Source organism: Accipiter gentilis, chromosome 5, assembly GCF_929443795.1.
Source record: "Accipiter gentilis chromosome 5, bAccGen1.1, whole genome shotgun sequence".
NCBI classification, from domain to species: Eukaryota; Metazoa; Chordata; class Aves; order Accipitriformes; family Accipitridae; genus Astur; species Astur gentilis.
In genome coordinates this window covers 34,380,208-34,399,942 of record NC_064884.1, presented here as the reverse complement: position 1 = coordinate 34,399,942, position 19,735 = coordinate 34,380,208, and the positions used below count along the sequence as shown (strand labels likewise).

At 40.7% G+C, this 19,735-nt stretch overlaps 1 protein-coding gene across 3 annotated transcripts in view; it reads left to right on the top strand.

The window, feature by feature from the left end:
* Positions 1-19,735, top strand: part of LOC126038598 (SAM and SH3 domain-containing protein 1-like) — a 573,090-nt gene that overhangs the window by 390,831 nt on the left and 162,524 nt on the right. The gene's annotated exons all lie outside the window — the stretch shown is intronic.

Sequence of the window (19,735 nt, the reverse complement as noted above, 5' to 3'; positions counted from 1 at the left end):
TGGTATTGATTAAATTAGATCCACAACGGCATAAACAATAACACTGAATTTCCAAAGTGTGCTCTGATTGAGCTACTATTTCAGATTTAGGCTCTAGGGTTAGAAATGGGGTGAATGCATATCCATAAATAGTCTTTGCATGGCATCAGTACTAATTAGTATAATTATATCCCAATGTCATTTGCTTAATTTATGAGTTGGCAGCATGGGTGAAAGTAGGGGTTTTTTCTTGCCTTTTCTGTTTAGAATTTGGTTATTAAGATGAGGTCGTTAGTTTACAATTAAGTGACTTTATTTCCTCTAGCACTAATATTAATGGAACACTTCATCACTGGAGCCCATATCTTGACTTTCTGGTAAATAGAGGGAGGAACTCCTAAGGGGTTTAGCTTCCCACTCCATCATTAAAGCTGAAGGAGGAATTTCTTACATGTGTTATATGAGACAATGAAGCAATTTCTTATGAAGTCATTTTTGTACACACATTCCCATCTCCATGCCTCCAGTGGGCTCTTTGGATCTTCCCCCCATCCCTCTGCCAGCACAATCCGTCAGTTCAGATGTGGAAGAATGCTTTGCTTTGCAGGGGCAAAAAAATGTGAAACAGCTTTAATTACAGAGTTTTGCCAACCCAAATCAGCCCTAAACATTCAATTCTAGGCTATGTGTCTGGCAGCAGTTGACATCAGAGCCCTCTGATGAAGACTTTTTCTCCTTGGTGTGGAAGGGGGATAAGGGAGGAGACCTGTTCTGTGGACCGCTCTAGACTATCAGTGTGCCGTGTAAATAAAATCTTATTGTTGTCACCATGTGATGCTTAAAAACAAACATACAAAAAAAAAAGAATGCAAAGGAACAAAAAGGGAGAAAGGATTACTTTTTTCCCACCTGTATTAAAAAAAAAAAAAAAAAGAAAGAAAGAAAAATTGGCTCAGGGCTTTTTTATTATTTGTCGGAGCGTGATCTGTTTTAACCAGACACTCTCTGGCATTCCCCTCTAGCAGTGGAGCAGAGGGGGAGCGCTGCTGCGCTCCTGCAGGAGCTGCTGCAGAGCAGAGCAAGAGAGCTCCTTGCTTATGGAACTGGGCGGCAAACATTTGAGTCACATTTTAGGATGCAAGTTTATAAGCAGTTGTTCCTCTTTTAAATACTGTATTTTCCAGTCATGTCGTCATATCCTTTCATTGATTTTCTTTTTTTCCTCCCTGAAGCTAAATGACCTACAGCTACATACCACTGCTATAAAGCGCATACTTCTCTTTTATGGTCCTCTTTGCCAGCAGGATCTGCTCAGAGCATGAGGCATGCTGTGAGGATAGAATGCTGTATTTTAATCCCAATTCACTAGTTGTGTCTTTTATCCTTCTAAGTCATTCTAGGTACGTTTTAAAGGAATCCTAACTCTAAACACACCTGAGAATGTGCGTTATGGCTTTTCAACAGCGTAGCAGTTTCACGTACACGCAGGGATACAGGCCCCTGCATATAAACTCTATGCCTGAACCTTCTGAAGTGAGTATCTTGAGTTCGTTGTAAAGCCCCCCCGCGTGGCTCCTAGTGGAAGCCTCGGGTGGTTGCTTTGCAGCAGGTGACCATGTGAGGACGTGTCAGAGCCGGGCTCTTGCCAAGGCTGGCCTCCTGCCACCCCTCCACGTTTGCCCATCAGCCTCTGGAGGAAGGTGCGTGCTGAAGAGCTCTGCCCCTTGACGGGAGGATTAGCTGTATTCCTAATTTGCTGGGGAGTGGGGGGCGCAGAAGGGCTGAAGCTGAGCAGCTGGCAGGGCTGTGAAAGCTGTTAAATGGAGAGCTGGGGGTATTGCCTGAGAGTGGACGTCCTGTCCTGGTGTTTCTTCGTCCATCCCACATTCCAGCCTCCTGCATTCATTTAGATGTCTTCCAGAAACCTTCCCAGGAGAAACAGCTGCCTCGTGCTTAAGAGAGGAAATACTGAAAGCTCCTGAGGTTTTTAAATCTGGGGGATTGATGCAATTTCTCCCCTTTGGCAACACAAACGGTGTTTAACTCATCTCTTGCCACAGTCAGGGGCTGAAGAACTACCCAAAACTTTTTTTGTTTTCTTGAATAAAAGATGGTATTTTGTGCGGGCTCTCCATGGTCTTAAAAGTGGACAGCTCTTTGGTATTAAATCATGTAGCTTAACAGGATTTGAAAAGCTATGTTGAGAAAAGGATGGAAGTGATGTGATATTGGCATATGGGCTCAGATTTTCAAATCTAAGGTACCTTAAGCTTGTTCATGTAAAGGTGGCTCCTTAAGTGGGATTTTTGAAGTGTCCACTAGTAGTTAGGAGAATAGATAGATCATTTACCAAGTCTCATTTTTTGCCCCTTTGAGACCCTAAATAGCTGTAAAAATAAGAAGCGTGGGGCTTTCTCTCCTACAATGGCTGAAGCTCTTACTATAATGCCTTTGGAAGGGACAGTCAAAAATTTGTCCGGTATAGGGCTGACTCCTAGTGATTACTCACAGACAGTAGCAGCAGCCTTACAGGAGTCTGGCAGAGAGGCTGAAGTCTGAATGGCCACATGCATGGATATGTTCATGCACGTACTGATGTAAACAGGCAAATTCTGAGTTGGACTTGCAGCAGATTAATGTTAATTGTTAGGGTAGGTATTTTGAGTCATAGACATATTCTCCCATTCCCATGAGAGTATGGTTTGGCTTGTGTTAACACTTGCAGTGCTGTAAATCCAGAGTAACTCCCTTGAGACAGTGGCTTTAGCACAGATTTTACCAGAATGTAAAGGGAAACAGGGACCTGAAGATGGGCAGTTAAGACATGAAAGAGAAATGAATTGCTAGATATTTGCTAGATAAACAGAGGAGGTAGAGGTGACTTTCATACTCTTTAGAAAAAGAAACAGCAATTCTTCATAAAAATAGAATCCAACGTTCCTGTAAGTAAATGGATATGAAGTACTTTTTCTTCTATTCATTTCTTCCAACTTTCTTGCTTCACGCATTTGACAGCATTTTGAGGATAGCTGTGTTTGCTGTATCCCCTAGCATATCATTTAATCAGTTTTCAGTGTTGTGCCCGGGTCAATGCTGTTTGCAGGAGTGCCAGCTGTATGCTTGGCACTGTCTAAGCACTTGAGGATGGCAGCCTGGATAACTGCTAAGGCAAAAAGAAATAACATTACACAGCTTAAAAATCAACGTATTTTCATAAGCAGCATGTCACAAGTGGATCTGCCAGGTTCAGGTAAAGCAGAGCTTCTGCGTAAATTTGAGCAGGAGAGGTGATATGGGGCAAAAGACAAGGAAACTCTGAAAACTTGGCAGGCAGGAGGTCTGAGAGGAAAGGGGCGGGGGAGAAGAAGTTAAGATAAAGCTTAACAAGGGGAAGATAAATTAAAAGGACCCAGAATTACATTGAGCTTGGAAGGTGCTGACATCTGTTATGATTTTGGAGGGAAGCCAACGGTGAAACTAAGAAAGAGATGGGGGGAGAGGAAGGAAAAGAGGTGATCAGACTTCCAGGCAAGAAACACATGTTTATTTGGCAGCACTTTGATTTGTATGCCTTTGTGCACACGGGAAGGCAGAAGGGACGAATGGAGGCTGTGGTGATGAAAATGGGATATGTGTGAGAGATGGAGCAAAAGATTGCACTCTAAGGATGGAGATGAAAGGGTGGATTTTGAAGATGCTGAAGAGGTAAGTGTTGTGACTTGGAGATGGTTTGGATGTGGCTAAGGGGGAAGGAATCAAACACAACCCCCAAATGTGAGCTGGAGCAATAGAAAGAGGAGTGGCATTGTCAACAGCACTAGAAAGGTTTTGTGAAGAAAGGTAAATTTGTTTTGGCCATAATCCATCAAAAATGACAAAGAATTACAGATTTTCTTGGATAGCTAATTCGTACTTAAACAATTATTTTTTTCATAGGATTAATACAGTATTAACTCCCAGCATCTAAAACAGTTGCCAGCTAATTTAAACCACTCTTACATGGATCTGTAAAGGGCCTCACATTTCACGACATAGAACTGTTGAAATGGTTGTTAGTTCTTGGGTTATATAGGTCTTTCAGATAACAGTGGGGTAGGAGAAATACATGTATTTTTTAAGGGAAAGTGTGACTGGAAGATCCCAGAAGTTGACAAGGAAATGCAAGGCAAAATGTTAGTACCTTAAGTAGGTAGTCTGTATGTGGATATGCCTGTACTCCCTCTTTGGGTGGCTAGATTTCATGATAGCCATCTCTTGAATTTCCATGGATGTCAGTCTTTCTCTCTGTCTTGCTCTTTTTTATTTCACTACCACAAACAAATGCAGTGTCAACTTGGAACTCATCAAATATGATGGCTAGTATTACTCTTGATGCCTTCCTGGACCACAGTTCAGGAAAAAGCTGTTTCTCAGCCACTCTTGATATAGCTACATAGGGCTGTTTATTTCAAGAATCTCTATAGTAATATGAAAGTTACCAGTTTTAGTCTATACAGCTGAAAGTCATGGCTGTTTCTTTCAGGACTGACAGCAAAGTTTCTTTCTCTGGCAGCTGTCAGGTCCAGGGCACCCAGGAGAAGTCATCTCCTAATGAATCATTATGGACTACCCAAGTGGGAGAGCCTGACACTTGTTTGACAGACGTGCATCAATATTGTGGCAGCATTGTGACTCGGCTAGTAGACAGCATTGAAACTAAGAGTTGCCAATATTGTCGTGGTATTCACAAAACTAAAAAATCAGTGAATTACACATTTTCCCCCCCTCTCTGTGCCTTTTCTTTTGCTGTCCTCTGCTGCCAGCGTGGGATGACGCTACCAGTGCCAGCCTGACTATTCCATCTGGGGAGGTGAGGGTAGCCCCTGCTCCTGAGGGAGTCTTGAGGGCAGCCCCACTTTCTTTCCATTCCCTCTGTCCGGGGGCACCCCTTTCTGTTCCCAGTAAAATGCCAGAGCACACCCGCAGCAGTGAGGTTACTGGCACAGATCCCGAGGGGCTGCAGGGGGGGTGAAGGAGGAGACTCCAGCATCGTTCTGCATTTCAAGCCCCGTGCAGAGTGAAGTCCCCCAGGGGCCTGGGCTCCCAGCAAAAGCATGTTGTTTAGGAAGCAGAGGAGTTAGCACAGGAAAGACATTCCTGATGCCAGTGGGATACTCGTAGAAACCGGTCTACTGTGTGACAGTACAGATCTAAATCCTTGAGGAATATGGTGCCTTTTGTCTTATTTCAAAATACAGATGAACATACTGCTTCTTTTAAATGCCTTGGTGCAAAAGAGAGGCTGTAGTGCAGTTGATTTTAAATGCTAAAATGTATTTATAAACCTAATGCTTCCTCCAGCTGGGAGCTGGAGCAATTCCTGTAGTTTCTTGTTAGCTACCCAAGGACAGTTGTGGCTGGTCTGTGATAAGAGAAAATTATTCATCCGATCTGTCTGGAATACAGATTGCATCCTTTATTTTTAAACTACTAGAGGAAGGACATGCACATGAGAGGTGGAAGGAAATAAAAATGTCAAAGTTTTAGGAAAGTCAGTCCACCTCCTACCTCCCCCCCCCCCAGGAAATGTTTCCTTGTGCAGCATCAGTTTTGCTTTCCTTGACATTACTATGTGCTATCATCATCTTACAGCATTCATTATGATTTCTGAAGAACACTGAGCTGGAAACCCCCCATTTTTAAACTGAGCGTTCTTTGCTAATGAGGGTATTATGTTTCATTTAAGGAAATCACAGTCTAATTTCCTGCTAAGCAATCTATTATATTGGGGTGGGGAGGGAGCTGTAACTGCTGCTGCTGCAACTCTTGTTTTAAAGTGCTTGTCTGCATTTGCTATGAAGTTTGGGGTTCCCTGTTTCATATGCATGTAATAATTAGAGAAAAGGCACTTTAGAAAGTTTTTATGATTTTCCTCCTGAACCAGACTGTGCTGTCACACCCCTTGCTGGCCACCTCCTGGGAAACTGTGCAGGATTTGTGGTGGTCGAAAGACCAGAGAGCAAATAAAAGTGGCAGCTGTGGAGAAGCACCAGCAGCGAAGGTCTGCCCTTATCCCTTCAGCCCCAGGTTGAAAGTTACTCAGACCGTGATAGCTGAACATTTCCTCTGTAGCGATATCTCAACATAAGCTTCCTCCAGGATATAATTGGGTCACTTGCAGTGGGTTTTGCTATCTGTCTGCTATGAAGTCTTGCTTGAAATGTATAAATGGGTCAAGACCATTAAAGTCTTGTGGGGAACTGCTTTCAGGGTTAGATCGGTATTTGTGCGTATGTGCTCGCAGAGGCAGGGCTTAAGGCATGTAGCCCTGCGTACATAGACTGCCTGCTGGCAGAGGGGAGGTCTGTGCATACTAAGACAGATTAACTTCTTTCCACTTGGACAGTAACTAGAATACAGGAGCATGCTAGGGTAGCCAGAATAAATTGAAACGACATTACTCTATACTTGCTGCTGAGAAATGCAGAACGAGAGCATCTCTAGTCATGTAACATTTCCTCACTTAGGCATTCAGCTAAGGAGGCATGAGGGAGTGCAGCTTTACTCTTGCTGGAAATAAAACAGCCCTAGCCCGCATCTCCTGATTTACAAACAGTGCTGTGTGGCAGTATTACTTCTGCTTGGCTGGAGTGATAGCTCCTCTCTTGATTCCTTCCAGTTTTAGTATTGTTCACCTAAATATAGCTTTGCTTATCACAGTCATCTAATCCTTTACAAAAACAAGGCTAGTATTTTTTTAAGGAAAGTAACTATCTAAAGCCGTTGTATTTCAAATTCATTGATTACTTCTCTTGCTGCATTTCCAGGTTGACTTGTCGGATCACTTCCAAACATTGTGCTGGGGTATATTGGGGAACCAGAGCTTAATTTGCACCTGCAGTGTCCAGGACCAGAGATGAATGACCCAGTCATATTTTTACCACTACCTCTATCTCTCGGGTACCTATCTCTACCTTTAGCTGTCACACTGCAGCCTGTGCTCTGCTTTGATTGCCTTCACTGTTCAGCTCCATGTTGTTCTCTCATTGCAGTGAGTCAGCTTCCAGCATGGTTCTAGAGCACAGATTTTAATGCGAGAGAATCACTGCACAATACAGTGCCGGGGATTTCAGCATGGAGCCCATTCAACCTATCATTTATGTTGGATCAGTGCTAGGGATCCCAGATGCAGTCTGGTGGAAAGGGTTCATATTTGTCTGTCCCTTAAGTTATGGAGGGACAGTTGTGAAACCATAAATAGCTTGACTTCAGCACTTTGATTGCATTGATTAGTAAAGTCTGAAGTGGACAAAGATGAAGAGAAAGGCTAGGGGGAAAGCAGCACATTCATCGTCCTCCAGGCAGAATCCATCAAAAATTACATTTACTATGCCTGAGCAATAGTGGCTGCCTTGGCCAACTCTGTCTCTTTCCTACGTGCCTGTGCACATATGTATATGTGCACACATACACAAATGCATACACACCCTCAGTCGTTGATACGACAGAATTTGTGATGCTTGCTTGGCTCCTTTACCTACGTGTCAGTCCTTCCAGGTATAACATATGCTTCTGGGAGCACAGTAACATCACTGTGCCAGCTGAGATCTGCGAGCAGTTGCCCTCCTCTGCTAAAGCAAGTATGCTCTTTGTTCTGATGAGATGCCATTTCTCATTTACATCAACCCTCTTGCAGTACTGCGTCCCCCAGGCTGGGGTCCTGGGAGGGCAAAGGAAGAAGGATGGCTTCAGCAGAGGTTATGGCTCATTTCAAATTGGCTTCTGAATGCCCAGGTGTTACCTCACTAGAAACGTAACCTGTTCTAGTATCCACGTCTGCCAGTATATATCCCATTACTCAGGATTTGCCTGAAAATTTTGTGTATATTTACTATAAAAGCCAGAGATGCTTTAAAAAAATAGAAATGTGACTTACCTGTGTGATTTGTATAGTGAAGTAAGTGAACATGAGCACTAATGAGCAAAGTGTGAAGCATGGCTTGGAAAGCATGCAAATCCAATGAAAAGTATGTCAGATTTTAGACGAGACAAAGAAGAGGGAACACAGATGTCAGAGAGAGTTTTCCCTCAAGACAATATTGTTACTGTGCTTGATGAAAAGGAGGAACTGTTCTGAAATGCTGAAGCAGTCTAGACCCAAATGCATTAATTCCAAGTTCAAAGACTATCACAAACCGATCCAGGGTTGGTGGTGTTTGATTTTATTTTTTGTGATCCACCTGCACGTCAGGGGTAAATCCTTCTCACATACTTAAAAGTTGCTCCTTCTGCCACTGGTGATGCCATGCAGAAGCAGAAGGTTGTGCTTGGGTTCACTGAGCTGGAACAGCATATTGATATAAACAGACCTGGGACCTGCTGAAAGAGATCCTGCTTGGCAGTACCACCACCTTGAGTTCAGACGGGATGTACATCTGTGCCTCATTGATAATGTAATAACCTTCATTACATTCTTGGCTGAGAGCACCTGTGCACAGCCCAAGACATCAGCCCAGAGCAACCATTTTGATTGAGGTGATATTAACAGTTCTCATTAAAGCTGATGACTATAGCAGTGCCCAATAGCACTGATGTACTAAAGCGTCTGTCAGCATTTCTATTACAGAGCTCTATTTTCAAGAGTTAATAACTTGGCCATAAAAGTTTGCCTACATCTGAGCTGAAACTTGAATAAGCTGAAACAAAATATTAGACTGGGGTTTCTTCAAAGCAACATAACTATTACAGGTCTATCTTTCACTTTTTTTCTGAGGCAATCTTGTGCTTTGTTAACAGTGCAATGGCATCTATCTGGTAATCATAAGATGCCAAAAAAGTCATGTGTCTTCCTAGGCTGGAATGGGAGAGCTAGAAATGCCTGAAAAGTCTTGGGAGTCCATTGGAGGAGGCATCCCCCATCTGCCCTGAGAGGAACTAAATCAGGCTTTCAAACTTTAAAATTGGGCATTGTTCTAAAATACAGGAATATGATTATCTTATTTGTAATTGAACTTTGGCTTTTTTTTTTGCTTGAATTGCATGTTTAGGCTGTACAGTAGTTTTATTTGGATAATAATTGTCTCAGTAATAATTAAGGAATAATTATTTCAGATAAAATATTCCTGGTTAACTTTCTGCAGGTAGACATGCTTATTTCAAAGTAAGAATATCATCTATCATACTAAGTTTTCATACTTTGGGAGTGCATTTAAGTAATTTCCAAAACTTAGGTATTCTGATATTGGAATATAAATTTTTCTACTGAGTTATTCCTGAATCATGTTCAATTTAAATATAGTTGCCAGTGGAGACAGGCCCTAAAAGACACTTAGAATCATTTAAACATGCAAAGCTAAGGCATAAATACAGAGCATGAAATGTCATCTTTCCCGTGCTTAACTTTACTGGCAAGTAACATTAATGTGTTTGAAGGGTTTAAATCACAATATTTAATTATACAATTCCTTACAGACACAAAATGACCAGCTAAATCGGTGGGACCGCAAGACTGCAAATACATGTCAGCAAAGAAGAATGTGGATAAACAGCAATTATGACACAGATCTGACAAGTAAAATTCCAGCTGAGCTCTAGAAGTTTATATTTTGGCATCTGGCTCTTTGCCAACACCGATGTTTCATACTTGACACCTTACATGGACAGTGTGTACTTTTGAGAATATTCTTAGACAATTATACGCATCTTGGCGAGCCAACATCCCCCTTAGGGAAAGGAGGGGGTGGGGGGGAGAGAGAGAGAGAGAGAGAGAGAAAGGAGAGAGCAAATAATGGGAACATTAATTATGCCTCTTATTAGTCATAAATTATAGAATCACATAATAATTTAAGTTGACAGGGGTTTATGGAGACCATCTAGTCCCAACCGCCTGCTTGAAGCAGGGCTAACTTCAAAGGTAGATCAGGTCCTGTCAACTTTTGGCTGCCTTCAGAGATGCTGATTCTTCTAACTGCCCGGGCGCCCCTTCCAGTGCTGAACCACTCTCACTGTGAAGAATTTTGTCCTTGTGTCTAACCAGAATTTCTATTCTTGCAGTTTGTGACTATTGGCTCTTTTCCTGTTGTCATGCCTCTCTGAGAAAAGGTTGGCTCTGCCTTCTCTATGACCCTGCTTTTGGTAGGTGAAGACTGTTATGTTGCCCTTCTGCCTTCTTTTCTCCAGGGTAAGCAAACATGGCAGCATTTGGTTTGGGTCCAACCTCACAACTCTTTGGCCTCTGCTACATTTCTCTCTAATCTATCAGTATTTCTCTTGTGCTGGGTGGCCAAATTGGCCACAGTGCTTTGGATGTGGTTTCAGGTGCTGAAGAAAAGAGAAATACCTTTTCCCTAGACCTGCTGGTTATTATCTTGCTCATGCAACCTGGTATACAGCTAGTCTCTGTCACTGCAAGGGTGCATCACTGGCCCACGTTCAACCTGACCTCCCGGTGCTTTTCTGCAAGGCTGCTAGCTAGCTGGGCAGGTCAGGCTAGATCAGTGCTGCCTTTGGTCTCTCAGTATATTGATGGGTGATTTTTTCGGTTTTGGGCTTTTTTTTAAAAAAAAAGGAAACATTCTGAGATTTCCACATACTTTTACTTAAGAAGCAATGGAGATGTGAGGATAGACAGGAAAATTAGTTCTCGTATAGCCTGTGGAATTGATGCAATCAATGAAAGAAGGTAACCTCACCTGTAAGTTGTATTCATTGTTTGTATAACTGTTTAACACATAGGTATAAAGTTTCATCATCCATAAAATCTGTCTCTTATACAGATGAGTAAAACATGCTAAGCGTCCTTTCTATGTATGTTACCTAAAGCACAGCACAGGGGTATGCTAATTTAAGCATTCCTCCAAATAGTTCAGCAAGGTAGGGGGATAAACATTACGACCACCATATAGGGAACAGGAAAACTGAGGCACAATGATTCAGCTTTCTTCCAGAGATCCATGCAGTAAGTCATTAAGTGAGCCAAAAGGAAAACTCTCCAATCCCTCTCCTTAGTGATGTAGCCATCTCAATCACCTAAGCTATGCTATATGTGTATTTTAAATATAGTATCTTTAGACTTTTAGTAAAAATGATTTGAAGATGGTTTGAGGAATGCATGAGTGTTTTGCATATTTAAGTTATGAGTTAACCAAATGGTTCCTATTTCTGCCTTTAAAAAAAATGTTTAGGACAGGATATACCTATAAAATGCCAGAAAATCCAAAAAAGTTTTCCATTTCCACAAATGAAAGTAGGATTTGGCTTTCAGTGTTAGAATGACTACAATTTACAGGAACAAAACCCCTCAAAAGTATATTAAAAAAAAAAAAAAAGTCAAACTGCAGTGAAATGAGCAGTAAATCTGAAGTTAAAAGACTGAGAGAAGGCAGCTGTGATTTGAGGAATGTGGTCCTCAGAATGCAAAGACAGATCCTTAAATCTTCACTTTCTGGAGTAATCGATCTAAGTAATCCCTTTGTGATCAGTCCTTCCAAGAGCAAGTAGACTGTGCTCAGTGTATTGAGTGTTTTACATTAATTCACATGGGGTCTTACCAGCCAAACCAGAGAGGTGGGAAAGCAGATCAGTTGCTTGGCACTCCTTTGCGGCTGAGCTCAGCCAACAAGCTGTTCATGATGGCAGCAGATGTTCCTGCCTTTGCCTTATGCCAAAGTTCGCCGTATGGACTTAGTTCATGGGCTGTTCCTCCCAGCTGCAAATTCCAGTACAGGCAAAAGCCTTTCAAAGTAGAAAAATTGGATGCTGGGCATCAAGATCTGGCAGCAGTCAGTGTTTTCGAGAAGGTGAATGATAGAGTAATAGTAATCTGCAATGTAACGATGCAGATATTGGAATTGCTTTCTTTTCCAGTCTTTGGCCCAGAGCCGTTCTCTTTTGTTTCAGTGCATAAACACTGAGGTTTTTGTGGCTGGACCACATTAAAATTTGCACTTCACAAAGTCCATGTTTCCTTTGATGTAGTCCATGAATATTTGAGAAGCAGGTTCCTCAAGGCCACAATCCAACCCTGTGGAACAAAAGCTAGCATGGATTTGAATATAATCTAAGATTTTTTTTATTTATACTTCTTTTATCCAGGGACATCCTGGTTTCGCTAACGAAGGGCTTCACAAATAGCAAATTTAAGACCAAGGCCAGCTCTGGTGCAGAGGAGACTATCTCAAGAAAGAAACAAACTTTGTCATGTGCATCAGTGAGGTGTAAGATACAGGTGCAAACTCTTTCCTCCTGGAAGCTCTGCATCACCTCTGAGCCTCCGAAAAGTGAGCATGTCTTGAAGCCATCTGGTGAGCGCTCCTGTAGCCTGCTCCTGCCTCTGTGCTCCAGGGGGAAGGGGGCTTCAAAAATCACACGCTTAAGTACAGAGATCAGAATTCGTTTTCAACTTGGGGGCTTTGGGGATTTGGGGGTGTTTGTTTTTTTTAAGAAAAAGAACTGGGTGGACATTGCTGATAATTTCAGAATAAATTGGTCATTTTTTTCAATTACTCATTTAATCTTGCCCTAATAAATACATTCATTGTTTTATTTTTAAGCACAGAAAGTCAATTAAATGGCTAGTTTTACAATGCTGATTTTTTACATATTAGAGTAAGATAAATGGACCCATTTCAATTTTATATTCCCTTGTGTGTGGTTTTTATCAGTGTATACCAGTTATTAGTGATTTTTCTATTTTGCTTTTAAAAAATCAGAAAGTATTATGCAACATTTCAGAAGTTCTGATCATTTTTCACAAAACTTTCTTTTTTTACATATATTTTACTATGAGGCATGCTGCCTATTCCTATACAGGAGGAAGGCAGAAGGCACACCTGGATGCTCCTGTAGGAGTACAATGTCGGTATTTGTATATTTATTACTGCAAGGGAATTCTTAAATATGTGACACTTTTCAGTTTTCATAAATGGGATTTCGGAGCCATTGGCTTTTATTCAAGAGAGAAACCTAAGAGCGGTTATACTGCTGAACAGGATTTGAGTGCCTTTGGAGCTCTGTTCCTGATTTTCAAAACTCAAGCACTTAATGTTTAAATTGATTTTGAAAATGGGACTTGGGTTGCAAGACCGTATAAGTGCTTCAGAAATCTGTTGCCTTTCAACTACACTGAAACAGAATCACAGCATCTGGTTAGAACACGTTTAAAACGTATAGCATGGCTGGCACCTAATGGCAGAGCTTAACATTTTGTTTATTTCTTAAGAGTATACATTGCAAACCCCATCTTTTTTCTTTAAAATTGGTTAGTTACCTAACCCTTAATTTTTCCGCATGCTTACTGACAGTTTGATGGAATCCTAAGTAAGCCTCCGGAATCAATTCCGCTGTTTTATACACCATGCTAAGAGTGATTTGATTATCCCTGTGGCTGCGAAAAAATAGCCTGCATCTGTCCTGAATTGAAAACAGATCCACATTAAAGAGTATTACATCAGTATTGTTGATACACTAGAAATGAGTCAGTTGGGAAGTACATTTTCAAATAAAATATGATGGAATTACAAGCAATTAACTTCTTCCTTGGAGTAACAGAGCGATAGAAGATACACGTTCTGTTCTTTAAAAATACCTCCCACTGTTAGTTAGAGAGTAGGATAGGAATAATGTGCTTAAAGAGTGGACTACATAGGTAGCAAGGAAATACATGCTGCACAGCATCAAGGACTGTTCGCTTCAGCCTCACACATGTAAGCTGTAGATGTCCGCTCAGTTAAACGGTCATCGCTGCTTCCTCCTTCAGCTGAAAATATGGCCTAATGTCTCTAATCATGCTGGTGCCTCATTAGCCTCATATCAGGCTCTAATATATGTTTTAGATTTGCTCTCACTGTGCAAGAGACTACAAGTCTGTAGAGCCAACACATAGTTGTAATTCATACAGTGCATTTCTTAGGTTGATCTGTGTTTGGTACAAACCAAAAAAATTACTTACATTATGGGCATTTTTACCTCTCTCTTGTAATGAGGAGAACATACTAGTTAGTACCGCTGTTTTGTAGCCACCAAAATTTATTAAAAAACAAGGCAGCTTTTTCATAACCCTTTCTATCTTAAACATGTGTGATTGATGTAAATTTTTTCACCAGAGAAAACCTCATTTTAGCAAATTAAAATGCAATATATCAGTATCTGAAAATTTGAAAAGTATATAAAGCATACTATAATTATTATCTAAGTCCTTTGACTTTTCTACTTCTTCGTTTATTTTGCTTCTCAGCAGTTTGATGTATTTAAGGACCAGCTTATGCCAGAGGTGACTGAGCAAAGCATGGAGCATTTTGCTATAGCTAGTCATTCACTTTGAAGCTGCCCTTGACTGTTTCACCTCCCTTAAAAAAGTTAATAATAAAGTTACACTGCTTTGCTATTTTAGTTCATTGCTTTGGCATTTGCATGTAAAATGAAGTCTCTTCTTGGCATCTGGGACAGCAGTGACAAAAATTAAAATTGAATCATCTAGATGTATGTTGAGTTCAAGTAGCGGTTAGCACAAAGAGAGATGGGACAACCACCTTGTTGATTGCTTTTGGACTGTCTGCTTAGGACAGGACAAGACCGTGGGAGGCAACAGGCCCAATTTTTAAGGAAATGAGGCTATGAATCAAAGATTGAGTCCCTGCAGGAGGTATGAGTTACATCCAGTGACTAAAACCATGTGAAAGATAGGGAGCCAAATAGCTGACAAAAGTGGCAAGAAGGATTTTTGTTGATTCATTATAGGAGAAATAATGAAAGCTAAAAAGATTTTGGGAAGCTGGGGTAAGAATCACTGGGAAACTTTCTTCCTTTCTTTCTTTCAGAGCTGTCGAAAAAGTGGGAGCAAAATCTGATCTAGTCAGCTACCACTTTCTTTTTTCTAAGTCCATTGATCATAAATATTGTGATGGTGTTAAGAGAATTTATGTTACATGAGATTCCTATAACTGAAGTAATGATATATTGGCCAGGAGGTGATGTTTTCTTTAGAGGATCCAAAATTTTGTTGTGTTTTGAGAACGTGCCAGCATCCCTTAATTTATGTCAGATTTTTGTGTGTGCCAAAAATGACTACAGACTGCCATGGGACCATCTTTGCCTTATGATCAGCCAGATTTTTTATTTGCTTTTTTTGGTGGCTTATTTGTCTTGACCTAATATTGAAGGACTAAAAAAGCTGTTTGGTAAAATTAACAGATTACCAATAGCTCAAACTGTTTGAGTAATGGGTCGTTGAGAGTCAGTTAAGGAAGTAGATTAGTGGATAACTCTTCCATCTCTGAAAATCCATATCGTTCCATATCAATAGGAATGGGAAGTTATCTTTCGATGGTTGTATTCATCTTGTCCTTAAATTCATTTTTTATCAAAGTTAAGTACACATTCCTTGTTTTTGACTCACTGACACTGCTGCTGACAGTCTCGTCATGGCAGAGGAGCACAAAGGACAGGGCATGCTCTCTTGGGGGTGAGATAGGGACATGCTGTTTGCGCTCAGGTAAGTCTTCCTGCATTACTTGTGTAAAAGGAAGAAAAATGTTACTTGAATGTTTTACTACTGCACAAGCTGGGGTTTTACAGAAAATCTACTCCACCATTACTATTAATTTAGGCTTAGGTGTATGCTTTTACTGAAGAAACATGACAACATTTGTGAGAAATAAATTAACTAATTGCTCTACATTGATTTTGGTTTTTCTCTTTACAGTTAACTTGTGTGTGTGTGTAAGATTACCTGGTATTCAAGGAATTTGACTTAAAATATTTGCAAAATCCCCCAAATGTCCCAAGTTATTCCTGGCCTTGCATGCTTTGCAGATGGTCATCAGGCATTAGTCATCTCTATTCTGTAATCAGAGACCAGAAGAAATAGTCAGCAGACAAATAGCCAAAAGTGTAAGTATTATACTAAATTATTCAGGTATGAGTTATTAACATGAAATATGGTCCAGAAACAGACCAAATGAAAGTGCCATATAGATTAGTGGAAGAAGGAACAATGCAACTATGTGGCTGCTGTGCCATCATGTGAGCCATTGTTACTGGGTATCTGTAAGATCAGGGAAGGGCACTGTCTCCTTAGGTTCTCCTTGAGAAATCTGCATTTGTCGTCTATTAGATTAGATAATTAAGCTTTGGTGTGGAAAAATACATCAACTTTTACAGAATTTTTGCTTAGTGGTAGTGAGCTGGCTGCACCAGCTGTGCCCAGGGTGCAGTGGTGAATGGTCTATTGCAAGCCCTGATAAATCTGCCGTGGATGCTACCAGCTGATTTGCTCAGTGTTACATCATGTACTCAAGTGACTCTTATTTCCTCTTCTAACATAACTAGAACACAATCTTGCAAGATATGGCATTTAAGCATGAGTTTAACCATCATCACATAAATAGTTGAATTGAGATGACCCACATTTTTATTCTCAAATACACGTATAATTATCATGTTGGACTGACACCACAGAACTTTCCAATATCTTGTCAGAGCAAGACACTGTTTTATTATTCGGCAAAATGAAGTAACATAAGCCATGTATGGGTATGTTTACACTACACTTGTAACCGTATTGAGACATCCAGCTATAAGACTACTGGTTTTGTCCACCGTTATGGGGCTTTTATTTCTTATTTGGTTGGTTGGCTGGTTGAAGGAATTTTTGTTTCATGCATGTTGAACCACCGTTACAGTGGCTGAGGAATATCCCTGAAGTTTAATTCTGTTTGTAACCATCCTCAGCAATGGAGTTCTTTCCACAGCCAGAGGTAACATTGCCAGTACTAACAACGTACATTCTCTCAACTTGCCAAAAAGTTGATACTCAACAAAGAGTAGCTTTCTGGTTTTGACTGGGGAATGTAACATAGAAGAATAAGGATAATAAACCAGATCATGACTTTTTATTGACCATATCACCAAAACTTTCTATATCCTGTATATCAATGCATATCCATATCTGGAATACTGATTTTATTATCAAAGTTTTTTCTGAAAAAATAAGATCCTCGTTTTCAAAGGGAAATATTTATTTTATATTAAGACATATGGTCTGTGTGCTTATTTTTTCATGCATTAATTTCAGGAATAGATATTTATGTTATTTATAATTTTTGAAGGTTTTCTATCATCTCAGCATTTCTAAAGGGAAATGGATGATGTGTATTGATTAATACTCTATATGATTTTTTTAGTTAGCAGCTATGCCAAATGATTTAGAGGCAGCTATCAGAAAGGTTTTCTTAATTTATGCAGTTATAGACCATATGACATGAAGGACAAATAAGTGTCAAGAACTCAGGTGTAAATTAAACACTCTATTTTATTCTGCAATGCTTCGAGTCCTGTATTTTAAACCTCAGCTTGCTTGGCAATACATCAATTTTTTAAAGTTCAGAATGTACTTACATTTGGGCATGCACATAGAAGATAATAAGTCACATTTATTCTCTCTTACCATTATTGTGAGCATCCTTGCAATTACTGCTTTGTCAAAACCAAAAATTCCATGGCCTGCAAGAGATGTAATTTTTTCAGACTATCAAACACAAGGGGAATTTAAATTTGATAGTTTTGAAAGGAATTACTGGTGACGTTTTACAGTTTATGACAGAAAGACAGATAGTAAAGTGCTGTCGAAAGGGAAGGCACCAAAATGAGGCACTGTGTTTGCCCTTTCACAGTCTCTGGAATGCCAGCCTCCGCTCAGGAGGGCCCAGCGGCAGGGCTAACAACGTTGAGATCCCTTCAGACAATTCTCTGGCTTCCTTAGGGTAAATTTCAACCTGAACTAGCTTGTTTGAAAACAAGCAATTTATCTAAGTACTCTGTAACCTCTTCTTTTTCCTAATCTGACCTGAATTCTCACCCCTTTGTCACTCATATTAATGGTGTTAGACACCTGATAACAGTTAACATTGTTAGTGAAACAGAAACAACAAAATCTTTAAATGCGTTTGCAGTCTCTGTAGTGCATGTTTGCTTTACGTTCCTCTTGAACTGTGGATCAAAGCGTTTCCTGGTCCCTACAGTTAATCTACTGTACTTTCTTGTTAGGCCTCCAAACACAGGAAGTATACAGCTCAGGTTGCGCTTAGATTCAAGTATAAGATACGTAAATACAGGGAAGGTATTTGCCCAGACTTAAGCCAGTAATTATTCCATAGAGTAACTTACATTTTAACTGATGGGTCTCTGAAACTTAAAAAAAAAATACAGCTTTCCACTTTTGCCTGGGTTACGTGATTATTTACTCTTGTTCTTCACATATCAAACTTTATCTCGCAAGATAATTTTCTAAAGGTATTCTGTAAGGAATCCAGGAAAAAACATGGTTTCTTTCTGAAATGGTTGATACTCCTCTTTATTCTTAGAGGACTGGAAATTACATCCCTAAGAAAAAAAAATCTTCTTTTGAACAGTTGTTCCTACCCGTTGTGCAAAAATGCAGTGGATTAACTTGGCTACTGCGGTAGTTTTCTAAGCCAGCAGATCTTCTGTCAGTCACGTAAGGTTGTGCAAGCACTCGGAGCAAACCTCACTGGAGAAGCACTGCCCCACACTGTCAGGAAAATCTTGCTGAATTCCATTATATGAAAAGTTAAGTGTTCTTCACACATGAAGACCTCTTTGCAAATGTTTTCCATTATCTAAACTGTTGGCCTAGATCCGCTGGCAAGAGCAATAGTGGGAGTGTAGAACAAGTGGTGAATATTGTTGTCTCTTTTCGTTTTATTAGATTTCTCATGATATTTGGTACTTTTGCTAATCCTTAGTTACTGAATAAAGTGATCACATGAGAAAGACAAGCTTTCATTAAAATAAATGGGAAGTTGCATCAGTGGTAAAATTCAGCCCTTGCTTTTGCAAAGACTTTGAAAACATACACTCTGGAGGTGCAAAACTCTGAATGGAAAAAGAGCCCTCAGATCTGCCTCTTACACATGAATTTAAGCCACTGTAGGACATTGGGGAGTGCAAGCTACGGTATTTGAGAGTGGGATGTCCACAGTCTAGGGTATATGCATTAAACACCACTTGTTCCTTGCTAGCTTCTGAGAGTAGCACAAAACCCAGCAGTAGCCAACTCACTGTGTGTATGCAAAACGTCTTTTGCCCAGTGAGGGGGGAACAGATGAAGTCGCTGGGGGACCAGGCACTTCCAGATAACACCAGATGCACGTTAAAAGTGATATGCAGCATCCTCCTGCTCTTTTAAAGTAGCTTTGAAAATCAGAACGTGGTGCTGTGTTCAGAAATGGAAGAATTCAAACTTTTAAATGTTAAGCCGGTAAGATTTAGAAGGGAAGATAATGTAGTTGAGGTCATATCTGTTTGCATTGCTAGGACTAAAACAAGACCAAAAAATCAATCTTAAAACACAGGCTCCACACAGTGAATGATATGGGTGAGCACAGCCAGTTTGTGAGCAAGGCAGTTTCAACAATCCGGTCGAATTCTTCAAGAAATGGTGTTGATCTGAACTGGAGCAGGAGTTACCGCCCGCAGCAGGGAGCAGGGCAGCAATATTCCTCTGTCCCAATTCTGAACCTGTGCTCCAGGGGGCCCTGCGCGGCCAAAAGTGATGCTCCCTCCCGCTCACCATCTGCAAGCCGGGGGGTTGTGCTGCTGCAAGCACTGTGAAACCACGCTTTGCTGCTCCCCATTAAATAAAGTATCGCAGGGCTAGAGACCTCCTGCCCAAGTCCTGCACGCTTCCAAGCGGTCGCTGCTTGCTTTTACCTCCGTGCTGATCGGGACATGTGTGATGATGCTCTGGCTGGGAAAGAGT